Here is a 23,996-nt window from a genome sequence, read left to right on the forward strand (position 1 = left end):
TTAACACTTTCCTTGCTATTCCTCCTGTCTACTGAAATCTGCCACCCCCATTGTTAATTTCCTTTTTGTCCACACCCATTCTGACTTTCATTCCTGTCTTATTTCCTCTTTGAAATTTTCCTTGACTACTCAAACCAGCAGTAATTATAGGATCACAAACTCAGGGAAGTTCAACGCTGGAAGGGTCTTAAAAATCACTCCAGGCTGGGCGCGGTGGCTCACGCCCATAATCCCAGCACTTTGGGAGGCTGAGGCGGGTGGATCACCTGAGGTCAGGAGTTTGAGACCAGCCTGGTCAACATGGTGAAACCCTGTCTCTATTAAAAATGCAAAAATTAGCTGGGCGTAGTGGTGGGTGCCTGTAGTCCCAGCTACTCAGGAGGCTGAGGCAGGAGAATCACTTGAACCCATGAGGTAGAGGTTGCAGTGAGCCAAGATTGTGCCATTTCATGCCAGCCTGGGTGACAAGAGTGAAACTGCATCTCAAAAAAAAAAAAAAAGTCACTCTATTTTCCCTGTTCTTCAAGGAAGAAATTCCGTAGAAAGTATCTCTCACTGTGGGCCTCCAACTTCTGTTTGAATACTGCTAGCAATGGGCAATTCATGACCTCTTATGTAGTGTACTGCTTAGGAACTCCTACTCTGGAACCAAACACAGTTAGGTTTGCAGTTAGCTCTGCCCCTTACTAATTGGTTTTTCTTCGGCAGTTTTTGCCACCTCTTTGTGTCTAAGTGTCTTCATCTCAAAAATGGAGTTAATAATATTCTCTACTTCATAGGGCTGTTGGCCTATCCTTGGTTTGGACCAAGGTTGTGTCTTTTAAAGGCTAGGCTTTATAAAATATACTTTTAGAAAAATTTTGTTCTTTCATTTTTTAAGGAAGTCAAGGTTAATAGATATCTGAACTGTGGAATAAAGCCAACATGTCTATGTAGACACCTATACAGACACATATTGCACTCCGGACAGTTGATATTTGTGTGTAAGTTTGCTTGGGCTGCCATAGCAGAGTACTGCAGCTGGGAGCCTTAAACAATAGAAATTTATTGTCTCAGCAGGATTGGTTCCTCCTGAGGCTGTAAAAGAAGGACTGGTTCAAGGCCTTCCTTCTTGGCTTATAGATGGCTGTTTTCTCCCTGTCTCCTCACATCTTCCCTCTGTATCTGTTTCTGTATCCAGAATTTACTTTTTTAAAAGTACAGCAGTCATACTGGATTAGGGCCTACCCTAATGATCTCATTTTAACTGATTACCTCTGTAAAGACTCCATCTCCAAATAAGGGCACATTCTGTGGTACTAGGAGTTAGTATTCCAACATATCTTTTTCTAGAGGGGATACAATTCAACCCATAATATTGGGTAATGGACAAGGTACCAGGCTTGGCATCTAGAGGCCTTGGAATGAATCCCAATTCTATTAATGACTGGTTGTGTGACTCTGGCTGAGTCTCCAGATCTGCATTTTGCAGCTGTGCATTGGACAGATTAAATTGGATGACAACCCGGGTCCCTTCTAGCACTACAGGTCTAAGGATTGAGTGATCCATTTGTTTTGACAATGAACTGATGGAGATTCAAAGGGACAATTCTCAATGTGGAGCTTGGAGAGTGGGAACACAGATGTTTGTGAGTGGGGAGTCTTATGCAGTTCACTTGTCCCCAGACCACACCAACTGCATTGTAAGAAATGGACAGTGGCTTTCCACTGTTCTGAAAGAGTCCTTTCTTTCTCTGCCATCCTGTTTACAATCCTGTTGCTTGGTGAATGGCCCTATTTTAGCTACAGTGTGGTATTTTTATGGACTTAAAAGCTCCATAAAGCAATGATTTCGGGTAAGGTAGTTGAGGAATTCAGTGACTTTAAGAACATATTTGTAATATTTCACAAAAATAAACCAACTTTTACCTTTTATGGGAATAAACATTTTCAACTGGGAGAGTTGCATTTTTTTTCTCCTCTACTCTAATTCTTAGAACAGTCTTGCAAAAAATGGCACCCAGTAGAGTCCTTTGTGCATTTTTGCCTTTTGACATATTGTTATAGTCATTGCAGGATAGTTTTATTTTTGTTAAATGACAGTTTAAATGTTGATCCATTTCAGCAGAGCACTGAAGCCATCAGCATATAATTGCATTAATATTAATTCTCATCTCAAAGAGAAAGGCGTTTTGTAATCATCTGTTATTTAACCCCAGCTGCAACCTTCCCAGAAAAGAAGAGGACAAGTTGACAGATCCATGCACACTCTAAGATGAGCTGTTGTGCTGTCTCTCCATTCAGGGCCAGAGTGGGTAGGGGACCCCTCCTATCACCAAGCATAGTCCTGGGCACACATCAAGATTTTCATAAAAGGAAAGGGAGATTCGTGGTTATTGCCGGCTTCAGGAATCTAGACTTAAGCCTTGTGCAGGGAAAGGTTCAGAGTTGTTGATGTTTATCAGATGTAACTAGGAGATTCTCTCAAAACAGATGTACTCTGGGTCATCTCTGATTTTGATGCACTTGCTGATACAGTGATGCGTTTGCCAAAGTTTTCTTTTGGAGAAAGCAACTCCTGTTGGGATTTGGAGTAGGATGTCTGCCAGTGGAAGAAAACTTCCCTCACAGTTCCCTGAAGTGATCTAGGAAGGAATGAAGCCCAAGGTCCAAGGGCCCCCAGTTCTTTCTACCTTGGCCAGCAAACTGCTGTTTTGTCACCTCTTATGATAGGAACAGTGTGTCTGGCTGTGAAATTTCCATTCCTTCTGAAATGCAGAGGTGATCTACGATAGAAATCTGGGTGTAGCAGAGAGCTTGGAGGAAACAGTATTTTTCATCATTCAGAATCTCACAGCCTGGACCGGCCCTTGGGCTGGTGAAAAATTTAGGCTGTATCTCGACACTTCGCATAAGTCCTTCGTGTGACCAGACTCCTTTGTGACCATCGGGGAGTGGGGTGGTGCCTCCTCTCAGAGCTCTTCCCTGGATTTGGGCTGAGATAGCTATGTCACTTCATGTCATGTCAGGACTGGTTATTCTTCCAATGTCGTACCTTTAATGTCTTTTCTTTTAGAGGACAGGGCAGGGCCCAGGTCTCAATCTCTGCCCCTTCCCATCATCTCTTGAAGTCCCCATTCATCAAACTCATTTGTAGCCCTTACTTGTTCACTGAATAAATGTCCATTCATCTTTGGAAGCAGCCAGCCTGTTGTTAGCCATCGGTGGCTGACCTCCTCACCTCCATCACTGTCAGTGTCTCTGGACTGGTTCTTTGGAGGCAGAGTCCCCAGACAGGAGACCTAAAGAGACAGGATGATGTTTGGGGCTTTGATTCTTCAGAGGTTAGATCCTTAGACAAGCAAAGCTGAATTAGCATCTGAGAACCTTCCTCCTGAGGGACCAGTCCTCTGCCTCCAGCTGACATCTGGAAGATGGGCAATGATGCTGTTGACAACATCCGGTCAGGGGTCAGTGTGGAAAAGCAAGCAAGGTCACTGTCCATCACGCTGAGTCCACTGTGGTCATCCTGCAGGTATTACTGAGGGTCCGATGTGTGCCAAGGATTGTGTCAGGCCTTGAGCAGCATGACTATGAACCTGTGGTGCTTCCTACTTTTGGGAACTCAGCTGCTTGAAAAAGACAAGATACCCACAGGGAAAGCTGACTTATCTAAGACCCAGGGATTAGCGTCTGCCACAATTACTTGCACAGCAAGGCATCCATATCTGTTTTGATGAATAATTAAATGAATGAAGTGCCAAATGGCTACTAGGAAGGAATGTCTAAGAGGAAAAGTGCTGAGATCTGGGGAATTCAAGGGAGAATTTTGTAGATGACTCAGGTAGTCTGGAAGGACCTGCAGTTTTTGAGTTTTTGACAAGATAGAGAAGAATGAGAGGTCCTGGCAAGAGAGTGGCCCCAAGGCTGGAAGGAACGGAGCAGAACAGAAATGGAGCTGTGTGTGTGTGTGTGTGTGTGTGTGTATAGATATAGATATCCATATAGTGTGTGTATTTGTATATTTAGTTTTTTGTTTCCTCATTTACTCTTCCCAACCCTTGTTTGCTACTGCCCCCCACTCTGATTTTCTCTTTGATATTGTGGTCTTTTTTTTAAACAAGCTAGAGAAGTTCTGCATTTTAAAGCCTATCTTGCCTGCCAAGTTGTGCTCCCAAGTCCTCTAAGCTCCACATGCAGCCAGAATAACTTTAGGATGAAGCTCATTAATAATGTGCATGGTAAATCACATCCGCTGCAGGAGGCCTGCAGAGGGGGGCTCTGCCCCTGTCATCAAGCTTTCAGAAATGGCAGCTCACAAATAGGACACCCCGTCCCCACAGCCTGAAGGTACAGGAGCTGTCCACACAGGTGTCCGGTGGGGACATTTCTTTGGTAAAATTTCTCCATCCAAGGTGGAGGCTCAAGTGCAAAAGCCTGGTCTCTTTAGATATAGTTGCTTCCTGGCCCAGCATCTTTGTTGCATCTTTGTGGATATTCTCAGCTGGGGGAAGGGGATTTCCAATGGCATACTGCTTAGTATGAATACGCCCATTAGTTATAATTAAACAGGCCACTGCAATGATTACAAATAAATTTAGCACCAAAAGGATTGTGCCGATATTCGGAGCCATAATAGCGGTCTTCTGATGACAAATCAACCGGCTTTCCAACAGGCTGTGGAGGAGCTGAGGGGAGGGGTTCATCTCCCTGGTGGATGACCGCACAGTCTCAAAGGGCATCGCTTCCCTGGAGCAGATGCAGCTTGAGTTTAGTTCAGGTAACATCCTCAAGGCCTGGGATGCTGGCTGCATCTTCTTACTTTTCCTAACATTTGTGAACCATTTTTTTCCTGCTTCATGCTAAATGCACTTGCATCACCCACCTCCAGCTTTCTCCTAGGAGGGAAGGTGCCCACTGTTTACAGCAGGCTCTCCCTGTGATCCTGCCACCTTTAGCACCAGATTCCTGCAGGATCCAGAGGAGCCAGAGTTCATGCTTGCACCCCACTCCTAAGCCAGAACCTTCTGGTGGTCTCCCTGAGACAGCCATTGTCAGGTGAAGCCAAATCCCACCTTTTGAGCTTGTGATTAATAGCTCATGGATATCAGTCTGGCTATTTTATGCTTCAAAGTGCTGTGTTATTATGCCTTTGATATCCTCTAGATCCCAAGTGGACAGTGCTTTATTAGACTTCTTGAAATTGGGGCACAACATTTGAGGGGAAGGAAAGAGTGTCAAAACCAAAGCAAAAAACAAATTGAGAGAGGAGTGATGAATGACAGGAAGGTTCTTGAGCAGAACGCAGTGAATCAAAAGGAAAGAGTATTATTTGTAACAACAACAGTCATCACAGGATGAGTGTGACCTCTTCTGTGCCAGTTACTATGCTTGTCCTTTATGTGAGGGCAGCGTGGCGTGATGGCCAAGAGCACAGACTTCAGTGCTTAATTGCCTGGGTTTGAATCTTGGCTTTCTGCTGATGACTTGAGTGTCCTTAGTCATATAACTTCTCCATGCCTTAGCGTTCCCATCTATAAAATGGGACTAATAGTATTATGTATGTCATAGGACTGTTGTGACAATTAAGTGAGACAATTTATGTAAAGTGTACAGAACAGGATCTGTATCTTGTGAAGGTTAATTCTTTCTAACATCTCTTTGATCATTATTATGCTCACAATTTTGCTATAATCATGTACCCATGTGTTAATATTTAAATACCTTGTAAAATATTTTCAAAATTATGAATAAAAGAGATACATTAAAAAGTACAAAAAGCATAAATGTAGAAATGAAGAAATTATCATGAAATGAATACTCGAGTCAAGAAACAGGGCCAGGACCTTGGAAACACTTCTGAGGTCCTCTTCCTGCTTCTCCAGAGGTAACTCTATTCTAACCTTCAAACTATTGTTTATTTTGCCCTGTGTTTGCTCATTGTACATATGGGATCATATAGTCTATTTACTTTTGTGTGTGTCTGTGCTATGGTTTGAATGTTTGTATCCCTTCCAAAATTCACTTTGAAACTTAATGCCCATTGTGGCAGTAATAAGAGGTGGGGCCTTTAGGGGACTAGCTAGGCATTTGGCCCTTCTGCCTTCCCCCATGTGAGGACACAGTGTTCATCCCTTCTGCCATGTGAAGACATAGCAAGGAGGTGAATCTTGGAAACAGGGAGCAACCCTCACCAGACACCAAATCTGTTGGTACTTTGGTCTTGGACTTCCCAGCCTCCAGAACTGTAAGAAATAAATTTCTGATAAATTACCCAGTTTCTGGTATTCTGTTATAGCAGCATCAGTGGACTAAGACAGTCTGGCTCCTATAATTCAATAATATAGTTGAGAAATCTACCTCTGTTGTTGCATACAGCTGTGGTTCATTTATTTTCATTGCTGTGTGGTATTCCATTGTGTGTATCAGCACATTATTTATTTATTCTACTGTTTATGGACTTTTTAGTTGTTTCTAGTTTTGGCTATTAGAAATAATAGTAGTATTATCATCATCTCCATATTTATTAAAGCACATTTATGCTGAGCATGTACTTAGGAGTATATTGGCTGGGTTATAACATGGGTATGTTTAGCTTTAGTAGATAGTGCCAAATAGGTTTTCCAATTATTGTACCAATTTACAGTTCTATTCTATGCAAGTGTTAGGCAAGTATGCAAGCTTCTATTGCCCTCCATCCTTACCAAGACTTAGTTTTATCTTTGTTTTCATGTAGCCATCCTGGGAATGTGATACCCTATTGTGTTCTTAATTTGCATTCCCCGATTACTAATGAGATTAGTTATATTTTCACAGTGACCATTTGGATACTTTCTTTTGTGAGTGTCTGTTCAAGTCTTTTATCTTTCTTTTTTTAAAAAAATATTTTTGTTGATTTGCAGAAATTCTTATATATTCTGGATATAAGCCTTTTCTTGGTAATGTGTGTTGCAATTAACTTTCTCAGTCTGTGTAAACTAAATTTAAACTTTAGATTTATCTTAAGTAGTAATATCTGTGAAGTTATAAGTTTGATGTTTGGTTAATTTTTTTCTAAAATAGCTACCTATTTTAAATAACGGTTTGCCCTGTGCCAACTAAAATGTTCCTGTACCACTGATGGTGTGTTTTCTCACCCTTTGGGAAACACTTCATTATCTCATGTAATCTTCACAAATAACCTATTAGGTAGGTATATTGTTATTCCTTTTTTCCACGTATAGCATTGGAGGCACTGAGAGGTTTGATAACTTACCCAAGGACTCACAGCTGAGATGAGGACACAGGGGTAACTGCCTGCCAAGCTCAGCCTATTCCATCATATGGCTGGTCAACAGGCTGTTTTTATCACTTGCTTTACACCCTAGATCCTTGAGAGACTCTGCATCCCCACAGAGCCTTGTATGTAGTGGAGCCCGCAGCGTTTGCAGGGTGGATGGATTGTTGGATAAGTGAGTTGTTGAATAGATGAGTGGATAGATGAATGTATGGATTGGTGGATAGATGGATGGGTGAATTGGTGAGTGGAAAGATGAATGGAGGGAGATATGGGTGGATGGATTGATGGATGGATGGATGGAAGGAGGGAGGAAGGGAAGGAGGTGGTGGGAATGAATGACACAGAGAGGTAAGTGTTTTCACAAAGGCTCTTTGCCTGGGGAGGAGCTTGCTCTCAGGTCATGCCCTGGGTGTCTAAACCTGCATCATGACCTCACAGGAGCCTTGCCATGACCCTTCTCTTTTCAGTGGCCTTACTGGAGAGAAAGATCAGAAGGGATCTGGGGAGGAAATGGCAATTCCAGTTTGCCATTGCTGGGGAGAGAGGTACCCTCTCATCTTCCTCAGCTTAGCAGCTGTTTTAGGAACTCTTGCTTGCGGAGGAAGTGAAAAGTAGTGGCCGGCACACTCCAGTGAGTTGTTAAAGCAGCTCTGTCTAAATGTCCAGAGCAGGGCTGAGATGTAGGCTTGCCTTTGGAATGGCTTTCAGACCCCTGGATGAAGACCCCTTCTCTGCTTCTCTGAGCAGAGAATGGGCAGACTGGAGGGTTAATCCCTGCATTCTCCAGACTCACTATGTTTGACCACACCTCATCCATGCTTTTCTTTGCCTGATAGAACTTACCCTGTTTCACTCTAACACTGGCTAGCTCTGTCTCAAGGGCCAACCTGAGTGTTTCTGTGGAAAGGATGGTAAGTGGGGCTCTGTCTGAAGAGCAACAATGAGAATCTGCCTAGGGAGACCCCTTTTGGGATTGGGGTGGGGTGGGGTGATTGGGAAGGTCACTGTTCCTGGCTATAAATCTGTTCATGAACTATTTGTTGAACTTTTGTTCATACTAAGTAAGTGGCCACTGGGACCTGTTCTCATGCTGAGTGCTGGTGACATGCTATTCTGGAGTATTTCTGAGCACTTGTCTAGGAAAGTGCTTGTTGTATTTAATAAACTGCATTGATTTATTGCTTTTATTGATCTGCTGAAGCACTCTATATTATCAGAGGTGATAGTCTTCTTAGGAAAACATGGAAGGTCTCTTCATTAGCATCCATTTTTCTATAAGGCTTTGGAGGGTGAAATGCCAGGATGCACAGTGTTCATTCTAGTGATATATTGAACACCATCAGGGTGAACAATGGCTTTGGTATAAATCAGGTGGAAGGAAGAATTGAGACCATTTGCCATAGGCTCGCTGAAGTTTTTGTGATGAAATGAGCAGGCTTCTTTTCTTTCTTTCCGTGATGACAAACTCCTCTTTTAGTTTTCCACAGGGAGAAGCAGCAGGCTGAAGTGGCTCTTTAGGGAGACACATACCTCCACAGGCAGAGCAGTCTAGATTGTTTTAGCACATTCCACTTAAGGATTGCAGTGTGACAGCAGGTAAATCACTTGCCACTTTTGTGCCCATGCGTCTAGCCTGTCAGTTTGTGCCTGACCCTCACCTGTGACATGCTCTGTTTCTCTCTCTGCTTCCTTCCCCAGTCCCAATTGAGTCTGGAAGTAGCTCTGGGATTTGCTGCATGTTGCTGGCCCTGAGTTTTGGAGAGAAGCCCTGATGAGACTAAGAGGGATGCTGATAACCTGGAGGGACATTGATGACGTATACCTGTGCCTCCTTCCACTTTATTTGGCTGGCTGCCTCCCTATGTCCTGGCTTAGGTTTTTTCTTTTTCTCCTGGAGAAGACGAGTGGAGTCTGGCTCCTGCTTTTACCTCCTTACAGAGGATCTTGCAGGCTTAGGAGCCCCATTTCTGGGAGCTTTCAATTTTGACAACTGCAAATCCTTCTGCCTTCCATGTGGATGCATTTGTTGAGCACTCGAAGCTCCTTGGATTCTTTTTGCATCTGGCAAGAAGGAATTTTCTCTCCTTGTGCATCTGCAGAGATTGTGCTCTCATTCCAGGAGACCTCACACTAGCATTTGTGGGGTCCAGGGACAGTTCTGAGTTTGAATCTAGTCTCACACTGTGTGACCTTGGGCAGATTACTTAGTTTCTCTGAACTTCGGGGCATCCCTTAATTGCTTGATAGGGATAATAATGCGAGACTCAAAAGATTATTGCAAGGGCTAGAGGAGCCAATATTTGCCAAGTGTTTAACAGCATGTGACACACAATGCCCGTTCAAACACTGGCAGCTATCATTATTAGTGAAGTTTTTCTAAACATGCATTAAGCAGGCAGCACTTGAAGTCCTGGCTAACAAAGTCTCACATTCTCTGTTGGTCCTGGGGGTAAAATTTGAATGAGACTCTCATGCCTCTGCCTGCAAGGAGTTTGTTATTCAATGGATGAGACTGGCAATGAAACAAACAACTAAAATACAGCACAGGAAGTTCTGTGGAAGGATGGTGGTGGTGGGGGCCATCACAGATCACAAAAGGAACATGTAGGAGGGATATCTAATCCAGTCTAAGATCTGCCACCATCCCTCCCCAGGCTGGACTGAGGCTCTGAAAGCTGACTGGGAGCAGGGAGGGATAAGGAGCAAAGGCAGTGCTGGGAGCCTCCTGTTTGTAGAGAAGTAACCATTCCTGCAATTCCCTCCACATCCTCAGCAAGGACAAGCCTGCTGCTCCCATGATGTCACTTTGCCCTTTAAAAATTGTGTAAGGGCTGGGCACAGTGGCTCACGCCTGTAATCCCAGCAGCACTTTGGGAGGCTGAGTCAGAAGGATTATTTCAGCCCAGGAGGTTGAGACTGCAGTGAGCTGTGACTGCGCCACTGCACTCCAGCCTGAGAAACAAAGTGAGACCCTGTCTCAAAAAGCAAAATGCAAGAAACAAATAACAAAGTTGTGTGTGGTTCCACCTGATTTATCTTGGCAATTATGTGTAGTATAGATTGAGCATACCTAATCCAAAGATCTGAAATCCAAAACATTCCAAAATTTGAAATTTTCTGAGTGCCAACATGACATCGCAAGTGGAGAATTCCACATGTAAGTACTTGACACAAACTTTCATGCACAAAGTTATTAAAAAATTGCCTTCAGGCTCTGTGTACAAGGGGTATATGAAACATAAATGAATTTTGAGTGTAAACTTGATCTAATACTCAAGATATTTCACTAGGTGTATGCACATATTTCAAAATCTGAAAAAGTTTGAAATCCGAAACACTTCTGGTCCCAAGCATTTTGGATAAGGGATTCTCAACCTGGACTTGCCCAATGTCTTTATTCCCTGCTATAGAATGCATCTCCTACAGGCATGATCCCAGGCTGTCTGCTATTTCCACAGCATTTAGCATAGGGCATGTAACACTTTTTCATGCTCAACAATATTAATAATTAATTGAGAATACAGCAAACATTGAGACTTGCCATACTCTGTCATTCAGAAATGCCTCTAGCCTTTGTGGATCTCCCTCCTGTTCCACTCCTTCCTGCAAGCTGGTGACTGGCTCCCAGTGGGCTGGCTCTAGGCTCTCCTGCCTGTCAGGGATTGGGGTTTGAGCTGGGAGTTGTACTCATTCTGGTAAAGCAGCCAGCAGGCCCCTCTTGAAGCTGGTTTTGGCCCTTTGATCTGGCACAGGCCCCTTGCTCCTCAGGGTTCCCTGTCTGATAATCAATGCTGTCCTTATCATCAGAGGTTGTGCTGCCCAGTGATATCACACACTGAATTGATTAAAAGCAGAACTTTGAACTCATTTGCTTGGAGAGGTCTCCATGGAGTGACTCACTCAGTCCTCCCTTAATGTTGTCCCCATGTCTGCCGGAAGCCCCATCTGCAGTTCTCAGGTGACTCCTATTGCAGGGCCAGAGAATAATTTGCATTTTCACAGATTAGCTTGAATAGGAGCTATTTAATGTATTTATCTACAATGAACTCACCTTCTTTAACCGACCTCTCTTCAACTTGTGTTTATAGCTCAATTCAGTCAGAACAACCTCCGGGTTTTCATGGCTTTCCCTTTTTCTGTTTTGATTTTGTTCATTTGTTTTTTAATCCAACATTTACCATCATTATGCTTTCCTTGCAGAGAAAATCCTCTCCAATCAAGTAATTGCATCCATTTCATCTTCCCAGCCCTCCTCTAGATGGGAGGTGGAGGTGTGTGTACCAATCTCTTAATTCAGAAATGAGACAAAAGGAGGAAAAAGGAGTTCAGGAGGTGTGTGATCCAAGTCTGGCTGCAGGCTATGGACATTCCAGGAGGGAGACTCCATCAGAGAAGTGGAGCTGGAGTTGGGTGTTAGAGGGTAAAGGGAGGGTTTGAACAGACAAGGGATGGGGGAGGAGTGCCTTACAGTGGGAGAGGGAGAGGCTGCTTGAAAAAGCATAGAGCTGTGAGTGAGCATGTGTGCCCAAGGAGAGGGAGCCAAGCACTGCCAGGGTGCAGGTGGGGCAGACTGGCTAGGTGTGTGGCCAGGGTGTGGAGGGAACATGCTAAGTGTGACAGTTAATTTATGTGTCATCCTGGCTAGGCTATGGTGCTCAGTTGTTTGGTGAAACATCAGCCTAGATGTTGCTTCAAAGGTATTTATTAAATGTGTAATTTAAATCATAGACTTTGAATAAAGCTGATCACCTTACGTAATGTGAGTGGGTCTCGTCCAATCAACTGAAGGCTTTAAGAGCAAAGACAAAGGTTTTTCAAAGAGAAAAAGAAGCCTCTCCTCAAGACTGTGACATAGAAACTCTGCCTGAATTTCTAGCCTGCTGCCCTGCAGAATTTAGAGTCAAGCCTACAACATAACTCTTACCTGAATTATCAGCCTGCTGACTTACCCTGCAGATTTTGGACTTGCCAGCCCCTCACAATCCCATGAGCCAATTCCTTAAAATAAATCTCTCTTTTTCCCTCTGTATATATTTATATCCTATTGATTTTGCTTCTCTGGAGAGCCCTGACTACTACACCGAGTGAAGGGAGGGCTTTGCTAAGTGATCAAGGTCCCAAGGGCAGCCTCTGAGAGCCCGCTCCTTTTGCAGGGTATTTGAAGACCAGACCTTGAGTCAAATTCTGCAGCCAAATTCAATGCCCATAAGACTTTCTGCTCAGAAGATGTCGTGCAAAGGGAATCCCCAGGGCTCTTTAAATTAGATCTCCTGTTTGTGCAGACACGTGATAAATGTGTTGGGTACAGCCTGGCTCACACCACATTTTCCACTTTTTGGGTGGAGTCAGTTTTAATTGACAAGAAGTGCCTTTACAGGTGGACTTTTTTTTTGGTGGCGGAGGGGAGTGGTTAAAACCGATGCTTTGCATTCTGTTGGGCAGCAGAAAGATTACTTTTTCAATAAGCAAGCCTTGGGTTTTTCTGAGCCAGTGGTATGAGAAATGCCTCTCCTGAAGGCCACCGCACAAGCGAGTCCCCACAGAAGCATGCCCGAGCTGTCAGGTGCAGGGAGAAATATCTTTAGTAAGAGCTGGTCATGGAATGAGACTTCCCCACCACAGCATAGATGGGCAGAGGGGTTTCCACAAGGACAATTCTTAAGAATCTCTGTAAAAATGCATGACTCCATCTGTCTCCTCTCTCTTCTTTGGCTTCAGATGAGCTGAGCCATTTAAAAATTCCCCAACAAGGGACCCCAGGCACCAGAAGAGGTGATGAACAGATTTTCAATTTGGCCCTGATTTGCATAAATTTTTTTTTTTCTGGCAGTTGAAATCATTGAGACTAGAGGCCAGAGATGGGTAGTAGTGGGTTTTCCCCATCTGAAGCGGATTCTTGATTGGTCTGGAAAGACTGCTGGCGCTCCTGGTTGCAAGGCTCTGACCAGCAGAGCTGGTCAGCAGAGCTGACTGCTCTGGGTACAGCTTCTCCAGAGAAGGAAGAGATGGCAAAGAGGATGGCCTGGGGTTCAGAGAAGGACTTTGCAACCCCAATGGGGAGTCAGATCCTCAGGTCTCCTCCTAGAGCGGCTGCCTGGTAACTTTCCCAGTGTCCTTCAGGGAGCATCTCCTCGTCCGTGTGGCTGGTTTCTTCTGATAGGAGGCTACCTCGTAATTTCTCACCGACAGGACAGTGGGGACCCCAGACAGAGCCTGGGGACTTGGCTGCCTTGGAACCAGAACCTGGCCCCTCAGAGGAGTTGCAGAATTTCGATAGAGGAGTGGCGGGCGGTGTACTGGCTGAAGAGGAGGCCCAAGGTGTGTCTTGAGGCTCCACGTGTGATCATTTGGGCTATGTTTGGTGGTGGTGGTGGTGGTGAAGGGCAATAGTGATGGGAAGGAATATGTAATTATAATAATACTAATAGCTAGCATTTGTTGAGCGCTTCTTCTGTCCCAGGTGTGGGCCTAAGGGTTTGCTCATACTTTGTTATCTAATTGCCCCAGCAAGCCTGTGAGGGGTGCTCAATTATTCTCATTCTCAGATGGGGAGAGAGGTTAAGAAACTTGACTAGTTATCTAGCCAGTAGGTGGTGGTACAGCCAGGTTTGAACCTAAGTGGTCTGGCTTACAGCCTGTGTTCCTAACCTCTGCACATACTAACTTTCTCCCTAAGCTGTCTCTTGGCCTTGACATCATGCCTGATGTGTGGGCCAGGCCCCATAGGTAGCCCTTTAGACAGCAGTATGGGCTTCATGGAGGCAGCTGTAGTCTGTGTCAAGAAACTTCCAACTCAAAAAGAGCTTCCCAAAGCCTGCTGCATGTCCGTGTTCAAACCTCTCACCCTACCCTGCTGAAATTCCCTCCAACCTCTCTCCTCTTGTGCACTCAAATCCTGCCTCCCACCCTTTAAGGCCTCAGCTCCCATTCCACCCACTCATGGAGACTTCGGGTAGGGCTACCCTGAAAGCAGTGCTCTCTGGGAAAAAGCTTCAATTTGATCTGGTGGGTTAACTGGATCCCCACAGTAGAAATAACAATATAAACCTCAAATCTAGATGTAAAAAAAAAAAAATCGAATCACATGGGTGGGCTCTCTCTGTCCCATGGGAAGACATGGATGGACAGACACATTAGTAGTGCCCTTCTTGACACTTCCCTTGAAACTTTGCAAGGGGTAGCCCACCCCTGGAGTCTGGGCCTTGTTTGAATTCTTCCTACAGGGCACAGAAATAAGGGAAGAGCAACTCTGGTCTAGGCAAGAAGGAAAACCAATGAGTATAGAGGTGTGTGTGGAAGGTGCGAGGGGCTGGGGCAGGAAACCACCACCACCACCAGGGAACACCCACTGCGTTCCAGAGCAAGACATCCACTGTTGCTGTGGAAGGAGGGGTGGGGAGTGTGACCCCAAGGCCCCTCAGCCCTCTGGTAGCCAGGCGGCCTTGCAGCCCAAGCACTGGGCCTCATCAGCTGGCTGCCTCCTCCCTCTGAGTATCCTGTTCTGTGTATGCCTTGGTCTGGGAAATAAAATGACTGAAAGCCCACAATGAATGTGGTATTGACTAGAGAGAATGATTATAAGACTAGCTACTATTTAGAGACTTAGCCGAGGGCCTGTGGGTAGTTTACAGGGGAGGTCTTGGGATCTCAGCGAGTGGGCAGGAGTGGGCTGCTGATGAGGAGTTGCTCTTGACAGACTCAGCAGTGGTGCACCTGTCAGCTCCTGATTTTTTCAGGTAGGTAAACTGAGGGCACAGACAGAAAAAGTTGCTCACCCAGATCTCAGGGAACCTGACACCTAGGCCAAGAATCTTTCAGCTCAGCTTCTCCCAGGGTCTCACGTGGAAAGAATCTACCTACACTGGGATGTTGCATGGCTGCTGCTTATGAAAGCATACATTCATCCAGTCATTCATTCATTTGTTCAAAGACTTTTTATTTTTTAGAGACAAGGTCTCACTCTGTCACCCAGGATAGTGTGGTGGCACAATCATAGCTCATTATAGCCTTAAACTCCTGGGCTCAAGGGATCTTCCCACCTTTGCCTCCTAAGTAGCTGGCACCACAGGTGCGTGCCACCACCTGATTAATTTTTGTATCTTTTGTTAAGACACACTGTTGCTATGTTCCCAGGCTGATCTTGAACTCTTGGCCTCAAGTGATCTCTGACCTTGCCTCCCAAGGTGCTGGTATTATAGGCAGGAGACACCATGCCTGGCCATGTTTAAAGATATTTATAGAGTGCCTGCCATGGGTCAAGTATTGGGCCAGATATGGGATACAGCTGTGAACAAAAGCAGACAAACATTCTTCTCCTCATGCAGCTATGTTTTTGAGAAGAAGAGAGAGACATAAACACAGAATAAATAAATAAATACTATGTCAGAAGGCAGAAAAGACAATGGAGAAAAACAGACTGGACCGTGTAGGGTTCCCGCTGTGGCAGGTCTCTGGTCAGAGACCAGCAGGGATGCTCACAAGATAGTAAGGGCAGTGGAAGAATGAGTGATCCCACTCTGGCAACATGAGGGGTGCTGAACAATCTCTCCAGCCTGGAGAAGGGGTAGGAGGTAGAGTTGGAGGACAGAGCTGGATGCTGTAATTCATCAGACCATGTAAGAGATGGCCAAGAGGTACTGTCCCCTCGAGGCCCAGGGAGAGTCCTGGGCAGAGGAATGAGCTGGCAAGGTCAGGATGGGCTTCCTAGGGGGAGGCAAGGTGTGGCTGGGCATGGAGGAAGTGGCATCATGGGGTATTTAGGGATGGCAAAAGGAGGATACAAGTAGAACTCGTGGGCTGGCCTGGGAGCAGAATACAGGAGGGGAAGAGTAAGGGATGAGAGTAGAAGTGCAGTGTTGGAGTGGCCATGGGGATGTGGAGATGAGGCTCATGGATCTTATCTCCCAGGGGAGATGGGGAGCTCCTGTGATTTATAGCTAGGTGACATTGTGAAGAGTCCACTTTTTAAAGGTCATTCTGGCTGCTGCAGTAGGGTTGTGCTGGAGTAAGAAGGAGCCTGAAATCCTCATACCTGGAGGGCTGTGATTAAGGGGTGGAGAGAGGGGATGGATGTCAGAGAGGGAAGAAGAATCACAGGACTTAACATTGAGCCTTTTTTTTTTTAGTTTTATTATTATTATACTTTAAGTTTTAGGGTACACTATGCAGCCATATTGAGCTTTCCTCCCCAGTCTGAAGGTGTTTCTCTGGGTTTTGGCAGGGCCATGGTCTCCTGTTTCACTGTCTTGCACATATGACAACTTTCCAGGATGGGGAGAGGAGGCCTGATTGCTTAGGGACACTCTACAGATGTCAAATCTCTTCCTACCACTGCTGGATGCCACTCAATCTCTCCTTCCACAATCTTCCTTCCCTAAGTCTGGCCTGCACTTGGCCAGCCAAAATCACACAGACTCTGGGGAACAGTTGGCATGAGATGTTGGGGTCAGCCTAGGGCTAAAGGAGATGCACATGATCTGTTCCTGAAAGACCTAGCAGGGAAGGAGCTTTGAAGGCATTAGGTGTCCCGAGTCTGGTTACACTGGTGAAGAAGCCCCAGGGCACGTCTGGGTGCCTGAAATCAGCAGAGACTGTTTTGGGAGGTTGGTCACCAGGGACCTCTTTGAGGGTCTGCAATAAGTGTTCTTCAGCTTGTTGCAGCCTGGCAGAGGCCCTTGGGTTTTCTGGGTGGACAAGACTGAATCAATACAGTACCTAGTGCCCCTGATAAGAGACATAGATTCCAGCCTGGGCTAGGACTGGGTCTGGGAGAGGAATCATGCTGTGATTCCAGGCGCTACTGAATGCCTCTGCTGGGATCCACAAAGCAACCTCTGGACACCTGGGTGGGGCTGTCATGGGTCTCTGGGGACTGCTGGAGCCTTAAGGGTCCAATCTCAGAGCCATGCAGGGGCAGCAACCATGAACAGCCAGGGCTCATGAGTAGGGAGAGTAGCCAGGTGGGTAGACCAGATGAACAAATGGAGATTCCAAGATGAGAAAAGGGGCCCCATTTAGTGACAGAACAGAGGCTGGAGTCCTGGTACCACTCCTCCTAGCCCAGTGCCCCTCCCCAACTCCCTGGGGTCTTGAATGGAGCTTAACTGAGAGTTCTCAGAGGCCATCGTGGGACAGATGAGTGTGACAGCCAGCAGTCTGATGTAGAAACTTCGCATTGATTCAGTGAGGCAGTTTTGCTGTGCCAGGGTTGGCTTTCCCACCCTCTCTGTGCAGACTTAGGTGGGTGTGTACTATGTGCTTAATTATAGTGCACAAAACCAGAGAGGAGCTACTCAGAAGCACATGTCATTTTGTTTGGGGATAATAGACATGAAGGCTGGAAAATATCTATTAGATCATCCTGTCCTGCCTCTGCCAGAGCTGGTATGATGGGTATCAAATCACCTGGGCTTTCTTCAGCCTATGACTCAAACAGGGGGAGCTGGGATAGGCCTCCAGGGAGATGGCAACCCCATGTTTTTCTCAAACTCTGCTCTGGTTTTCCTTGTCTGTCTACTCACATTTTTCATCCGTGGATCTGGTTCTGCCGGCCTTGCCCTCTCGTGTCTTCCCAGTGAGCCTCGACTCCTCCAGCTTCATCTACTGAGCCCCCGCTCTGTAGCAGGGCTGCCCACGCTCAGTTCTAGGGGCTCAGACAATGATATCCATCAATCCACAGTCAAGAGCAACGTGAGACGTGCCCATGAATAATTTCAATTCATGACCAAATATGGAAACCGCCATGCAAGAAATACCAATGCAGGTTAGGGAAGGGAAAGGTGGCTCCGTCTCTGCTTGTTGGAAAGGCTTCTTGGAAGAGATAGCAGCTCCCTTATCAGAGCTGAGTGAGATTTCTTAAGTGCAGGAAAGGGGTTGAGGCTTTCCTCCGTTTGGTGGGGGACTACAGCTTCCTTCTCTTCCTCCTACTGCCTGAACTGGGCCTGGTTAATATCCTTTGTCTTCACCTCATCTTTTTGGCTGTGACTGACTCCCTCTAAATCAAACCTTTGCCACCTCGTCCTTCTTATCTCCCCTTTCTCTTCCTTCCCTTGTCCTATTTTAGATAGAGTGGGGCAGCAGGTCAGGTCTCAGACCAGGGTGGGAGTCAGGGACCAGAAAGCTAGGGCCAGAGCTGCCCCCAGTCTTCAGCTCCTGCATCTGCAAAATAAGGGTTGAGGGCTAATCTCTATGGACTCTTTAAAGCCCGATGTTCTAGGAATTTCCAGAGCAGTGAGCTACCCAGCTGAGTCAGAGTCCAGAGGTGCGGTTTCATGGCTGTTTCTTCCTTGTTGTGACTTCCACCACCACCATCAGTACGGCAGCTCCCAAATCTGCATCCCTAGCACAGATTCCCTTCCTGAGCCGTGGGACCACGTATCCCACTGCTCCCTCCATGTCCCTAGGAGGTGCTTTAAAATCAGCATGTCCAAAAAGAAAATCATTATATTTCATACCATTCTGATTCTGTTGCCAGCATGCGTGTGCATAGCACATTCACATTCATACACTTCTGATCATGTGACTTTCTGTTTAAAACCACTCCACCAGGATAAAATCCCCAGAAAACAAGGCTTGGTGTGGCACAGGCCTTTATTGACCTGACCCCAGACTCATCTCTCTTGTCTTCCCACCTCCCCAGACATCATACTTTAGTCAACCCTAACTACTGAACACACCATGATGTTTCACACCTCTGTGTGTTAGCATTGGTTCTTTCTCTTGTATAGAGGATCATTTCCCCCTGTGTTTTACCAAGGAACTCCTTTTCATTCATCAAAACTGAGCTTATCACCTCTACCCTGAAGTCATCCTGGACATCACTGGTCCCAGTTAATCACTCACTCATCTTTGCCATCCTTGACCTGGTGAGTACAGTCTTTATACCATTTATCAATTAGTTATAATATATTTATCAATTTGTTATAATTGGATAGTTGTAAAGGATATTAACCAGGCCCAGTTCAGGCAGTTTACAGGTGTGTGGGCACCCCATCTGCTATAGATCTTTTGGTCCTAGATTTCTATAGCACAACGCTTATCACTTATTAAGTACTAAAGTTTCTGATTTTTATAAACTGAACTGAAATGAATCCCAATTACTGACCTGTGGGACTCCCAGCCCTTTGACATCTTGGTCCTGCCCAAAGTCAGGAGTACATTTCCAGAGGGCTCTGCAGTGGGAAATAGCGGTGGGAGTCTGTGTGTATTCAGCTCGATGCATGCCCTATGTTAGGTGTTTTCCCTTTTGCAGGCTGGAGTGAGCCCTTGAGCTGACCCAGAAGTTCTGAGCATTTATCACCCAGTATTGATGACCATGTATTTTGCCTCCTCTCTTTATGCCTAAAGATGAAGGAAGAAATACAAGCTCATGTTACAAAGAGTATTTCCCTGGTTTATCAGCTCTCCCCCTCTCTGCTTGAGCTCTGAATGATTTCTTAGTTCTCAGCTTTTCTTCCTCTGATCAAAGTGCCTGAGGCAGTGAGCACTGGGAGGGCAGGAGCATTTCTGGCTGAGCCCAATGCTCCCCTCTTCTGGGCCGTTTTAGGAAGCTGTGGCCCAGTGTTCTCTGGTCAGACAAGCATGGCCTGGCTGTGGAAAGGTCTCCAAAGGCTCGTGGGTCCCAGGTGCCCTGGATTTTGAAGGCAGCTGCCCTGTCTCCAATGGGAGAAGATTAAAGCCCCCTTTGCCTTTCTTCATCCCTCCCTTTCCCACTCTGTTCACTCAATCGCTCTTTTCTCTCCAATGAATTAAATGCAGAAAATCCATGAGCAGGATTTCTCTCTTCAAAGGACCAAATAACCTTCTTTCTATTCCCCCTAAATTTTTTTCCAAACTGCAAAAAGAAAACATGCAAACAGACTTCAAGTTAAAGGTGAGAGAAAGAAAGAAAAATTGAAGCAAAGTAATTTTAACTTGAGAAGTAGAGCAGTTTAAACCCAGAAAAAAAATGTACACTCAGCAATATAGTCATTTCCTACAAATTAATTAACCCAAAGTACTTGTTTAATTAGTGTGAGGGGTAGGGAATTGAGTAGCTAACAATATCTCTCACCCAGTTTAGAATTTTGTTCACCAAAGAATTTCTTCTTCTTTTCCTGAAAGGGAAGAGAACGTTGCCCTCATTGGTCTGGAATCAGCAGATACCTCATGGCTGGAGGTGTATTTTCAGGTGGGTTGGGCCTTTGAAGAGGTGGCTTTTCCTATGGACCCCTCTGACTCCCCACCTGTGGGCATGACACAGGTGACCTGGCTGCCACAGTGCCAGGGCAGAGGCTGCTTAGCCCTGCTCCAGAGAAACAGAGCTCTGAGGGCTTCCAGAAACCAGGGCTCCTGGCTCCTCAGTCCTTCCCACTCCTCTCTTCCTACCCCTGTGCTGCATATAAACTTTTCTTTTTTTTTCAGATGGAGTCTCACTCTGTCACTCAGGCTGGAGTGCAGTGGTGCAGGATCTCAGCTTACTGCAACCTCCGCCTCCCGGGTTCAAGTGATTCTCCTGCCTCAGCTTCCCCAGTAGCAGGGACTACAGGACTACAGGTGTATGCCATTGTGCTAGGCTAATTTTTGTATTTTTAGTAGAGACGGGGTCTCACCATGTTGGCCAGGCTGGTCTCGAGCTCCTGACCTCAGGTGATCACACGCCTTGGCCTCCCAAAATGCTGGGATTACACGCGTGAGCCACTGCACTTGGCCTGCATATAAACTTTTTGAGTTTCCTGCTTTTGACATGAGTATGGATATTTATGACTTCTAGAGGCATTAGGAGAACTCAAGTCCAAGTGCTCAGAGACCTACAGTGCAGCTTAAGACCCTGTCACAGGAATCTTTGGGGTGGGGGCATGCATGGGAGTTATAGAGAGTTGGGGAAGGATGAGTTCTCAACCAATGCTTTCCTTTTTTCCACAGACTCCTTTGGCATCTGGTGAGGCCTGTGGATTCATTCTCAGAATCACATTTTTAAATGCACATAATAAAATACATAGAATTGCAAAGGAAGTTAATTATATTGAAATACAGTTATCAAAAATATAAATAAAACAAGTATGTGGTACAGTCATATGTGTGCTTCTTTATTAAGTCATTACAAAGCAAGATCTATTTGGAGGTCTAATAACTGTCATATGCTTGAAAAAATCCTTAACAATCATAATATATTAAAAAATCTGATTTCTACTTTGGCAAATCATCGATATTGCTGAAACTGTGGTTTATTGCCTGCATTCATAATTGAAGGAAATGCTAGAGTTCAGTGAGAAGGTTGTGAAAATAAAGAGAGCCTTTTTTTCTCATCAAGGTTCCTTGGACCTCTGAATTCTTTTCATGGATCTTTTGGTGAGTCTTTGCTGATGAATAAATGGGTTGCTTATGAATGTAACTGAACCTTTGTGTCTTCTACTGAATTCTTCTATAATTTACTTGGGGAGTCTTTGCCACTCTTTATTGGCTTCTTGAAGTCATTGAGGCCTGTGTTGTTAAGGGATTGAAAGAGGATGAAGAGGATAGGAATGGAGTGAGAACCCCCAGTATAGCAGGTGCAAGACAAAAAGTACTAGGTTGCTGGGCTGTGCTGTGCGGAAAGAAGGCTGAGAGCTTGCGTGTGGGGCCAAGGAATGATACAGGAGCGCTGAATGCCCCGTGCCTCCCAGAAGGGAAAGTGTGGCTGCTTAAGACATAAATTGGCCAAGTCACATGGTGAGAGGGAGGAACCTTAGGGGACAGGCAGGGTGCAGGCGTGTGGGGCGGGGCATATTGGAAGGTAAAGGAGGTCGTGGAAGGTGGGCTACTGGAACAGAAAAACCACCAGACCTGAACTTGAGCCCCTTTGGGCTGTAGGGACAGGGTAGGGCCTCTTTCAAGCTCACCAGGATGCTACACCATGATTGATGTTGCAAGTATATGGATTGTCAGGTACACCTGGTCAGACACTGTGAGTTCTTGCTCTTTCACGTGTTCTCCATGAGCGAGGTGTTGGTGTCGTCATGTGTACTCAGAACATTTTCACCCACTGCCCATTTCCTTCCCAGACAGCCCCTCCCAGCTTCTCCTAAGCAGCAGATTCAAGCATCTTAAATACACATCTGTAAGCCAGCTGCTCATATGCCCCCTCGTTAGTGCCCTTGATCACTAATAATCTCAGAGCAGAAAAATGGTTTTATCTTTCTTAGTTGCTATTCAGAGGGCTGGGGGTGGGTGATTGAACTTCTCTGCTTGAGAAAGAAAAGTTGCTCTAGGTAAGATTTAATTTTACTAAAGAAAATTCTCAAAATGACTTTTTCCCCTTAAGTTAATATTTTTTGTCCTTGAAAACAGAACCCACACAATACAGGCAGACAGTTCCCTAAAGTCTTTGTTCTCTAACAAAGACTTAGAGCTGAGTGCAGGCAGAGGCATGGGATCCTCACTTTCTCCCTTTTAACACGAAGCTCAGGCTTTTCCAAGACATCAGGCCACACCTTAATGACCAAGTGCCCATCAGAAGCTTTGTGGTGAGAGATTAGATACAATTCCAGGTAAACTGGAGCCCACAGGCCCTGTTTTTCCTAATGAAGTGTGTTTGTGTGTGTGTGTGTGTGCATGTGTGTAAGAGCTGACCTTGTACTTTTTAAACCATAGCCAAAGATGCAGAAGAGCTTATTTTTTCTTTGGGGACTGTATTGCTCTTTTCTCTGGGAAATATTTGTTGGTGTTTTCTATTCACAGCACTGTACTAGGCACTGTTGGTCAGGAGAGAAGGCAGATGTTAGAGTAAATCAGATTCAGGTGCTACCACTAAGAAGCAAAGTGTGATGTGGGAGGTAAGATGAGAGTGTCTGGGTTACTGCAAGAGGAGGGGGCTGAGAAAATTCCATATGAGAGGTGCCAGAAGAAGGCCACCAAGGTGACCTTGAGAACTGTGGCCCAGTTGACAATTTAAAATTACCAACGATGAAGAGAATATTGCAGTGCCTCACTGGGAGAAATGGAAAAGCAGGTCAGGCAGGGTTTTCTTAAATGCTAATTACACAGAGTCTCAAAACATAAGGGACACATGCGGGTTTATTCTTTGTCCTTTGAACCTCATTGATGTCAAAGCACTATGTCAAAGCACTTTCATGCGTGTTGTTTTATTAGCACTTTGTGATAAAACTATGACATAGCATGAATTATTATTCCCATCTGAGAGCAAAAGGAGTACAAGGCCAGACACACGAATGCCTTTGTACTCTGCCTGAGGATTGTCATCGCCAAACGATAACTTGGGCAGGAAGACGGAAAAGGTATCACACGTAGGTGCCTGGGGGTCTTGATATAAGAGTTTAGATCCCGATTCCTCAGGCTGTGAGCTCTTGTCTGCCTTTGTTCTGTAAGAGTGGGAAGAGAGCCTGCTTCAAATGGATTGGAGTGTGTCCATCTCTAGCACATCGTGTTCACTGAATGTCTGATGAAGAGGGTCAAGGTGGAACTGAAGACAGTGGGGGAAACCTGTGAAGGCCTTCTCCTAAGAAGGAAGATAAATGCAAAATGATCTTTGGTGCCTGTTGGTATCTGGTCCCTTCCCCTCTAATTCTAGTCTTTTTAATTCCTACCCAGGTGTTAGGTGATCATGTCTGAAGCAGTGACTCCTGGGGATGATTTATCTTTCACTTTGGATGTCTGATCAGAATAAAGCACCCATCTTAAAGCCAAAAAGTGATAATGATGGAAAATGGGCCATGGCGTGATGGGGCAGCAACACTTTCACCTGTTTGTAAAACACTGAAAA

At 45.4% G+C, this 23,996-nt stretch overlaps 1 long non-coding RNA gene across 1 annotated transcript in view; it reads left to right on the top strand.

Annotated features, from left to right (window-relative positions):
• LOC129531731 (uncharacterized) overlaps positions 1-21,311 on the top strand; it is a 178,571-nt gene extending 157,260 nt beyond the window's left edge. The window contains exons 4-9 of the long non-coding RNA XR_010129818.1: positions 11,459-11,590; positions 13,448-13,576; positions 19,014-19,122; positions 20,360-20,426; positions 20,660-20,791; positions 21,161-21,311. This is a non-coding gene — a long non-coding RNA (uncharacterized lncRNA). The remainder of the gene's footprint in view (positions 1-11,458; positions 11,591-13,447; positions 13,577-19,013; positions 19,123-20,359; positions 20,427-20,659; positions 20,792-21,160) is intronic.
• The last annotated feature ends 2,685 nt before the right edge of the window (positions 21,312-23,996 follow it).

The sequence above is a fragment of the Gorilla gorilla genome, chromosome 12 (assembly GCF_029281585.2).
Source record: "Gorilla gorilla gorilla isolate KB3781 chromosome 12, NHGRI_mGorGor1-v2.1_pri, whole genome shotgun sequence".
NCBI lineage: Eukaryota > Metazoa > Chordata > Mammalia > Primates > Hominidae > Gorilla > Gorilla gorilla.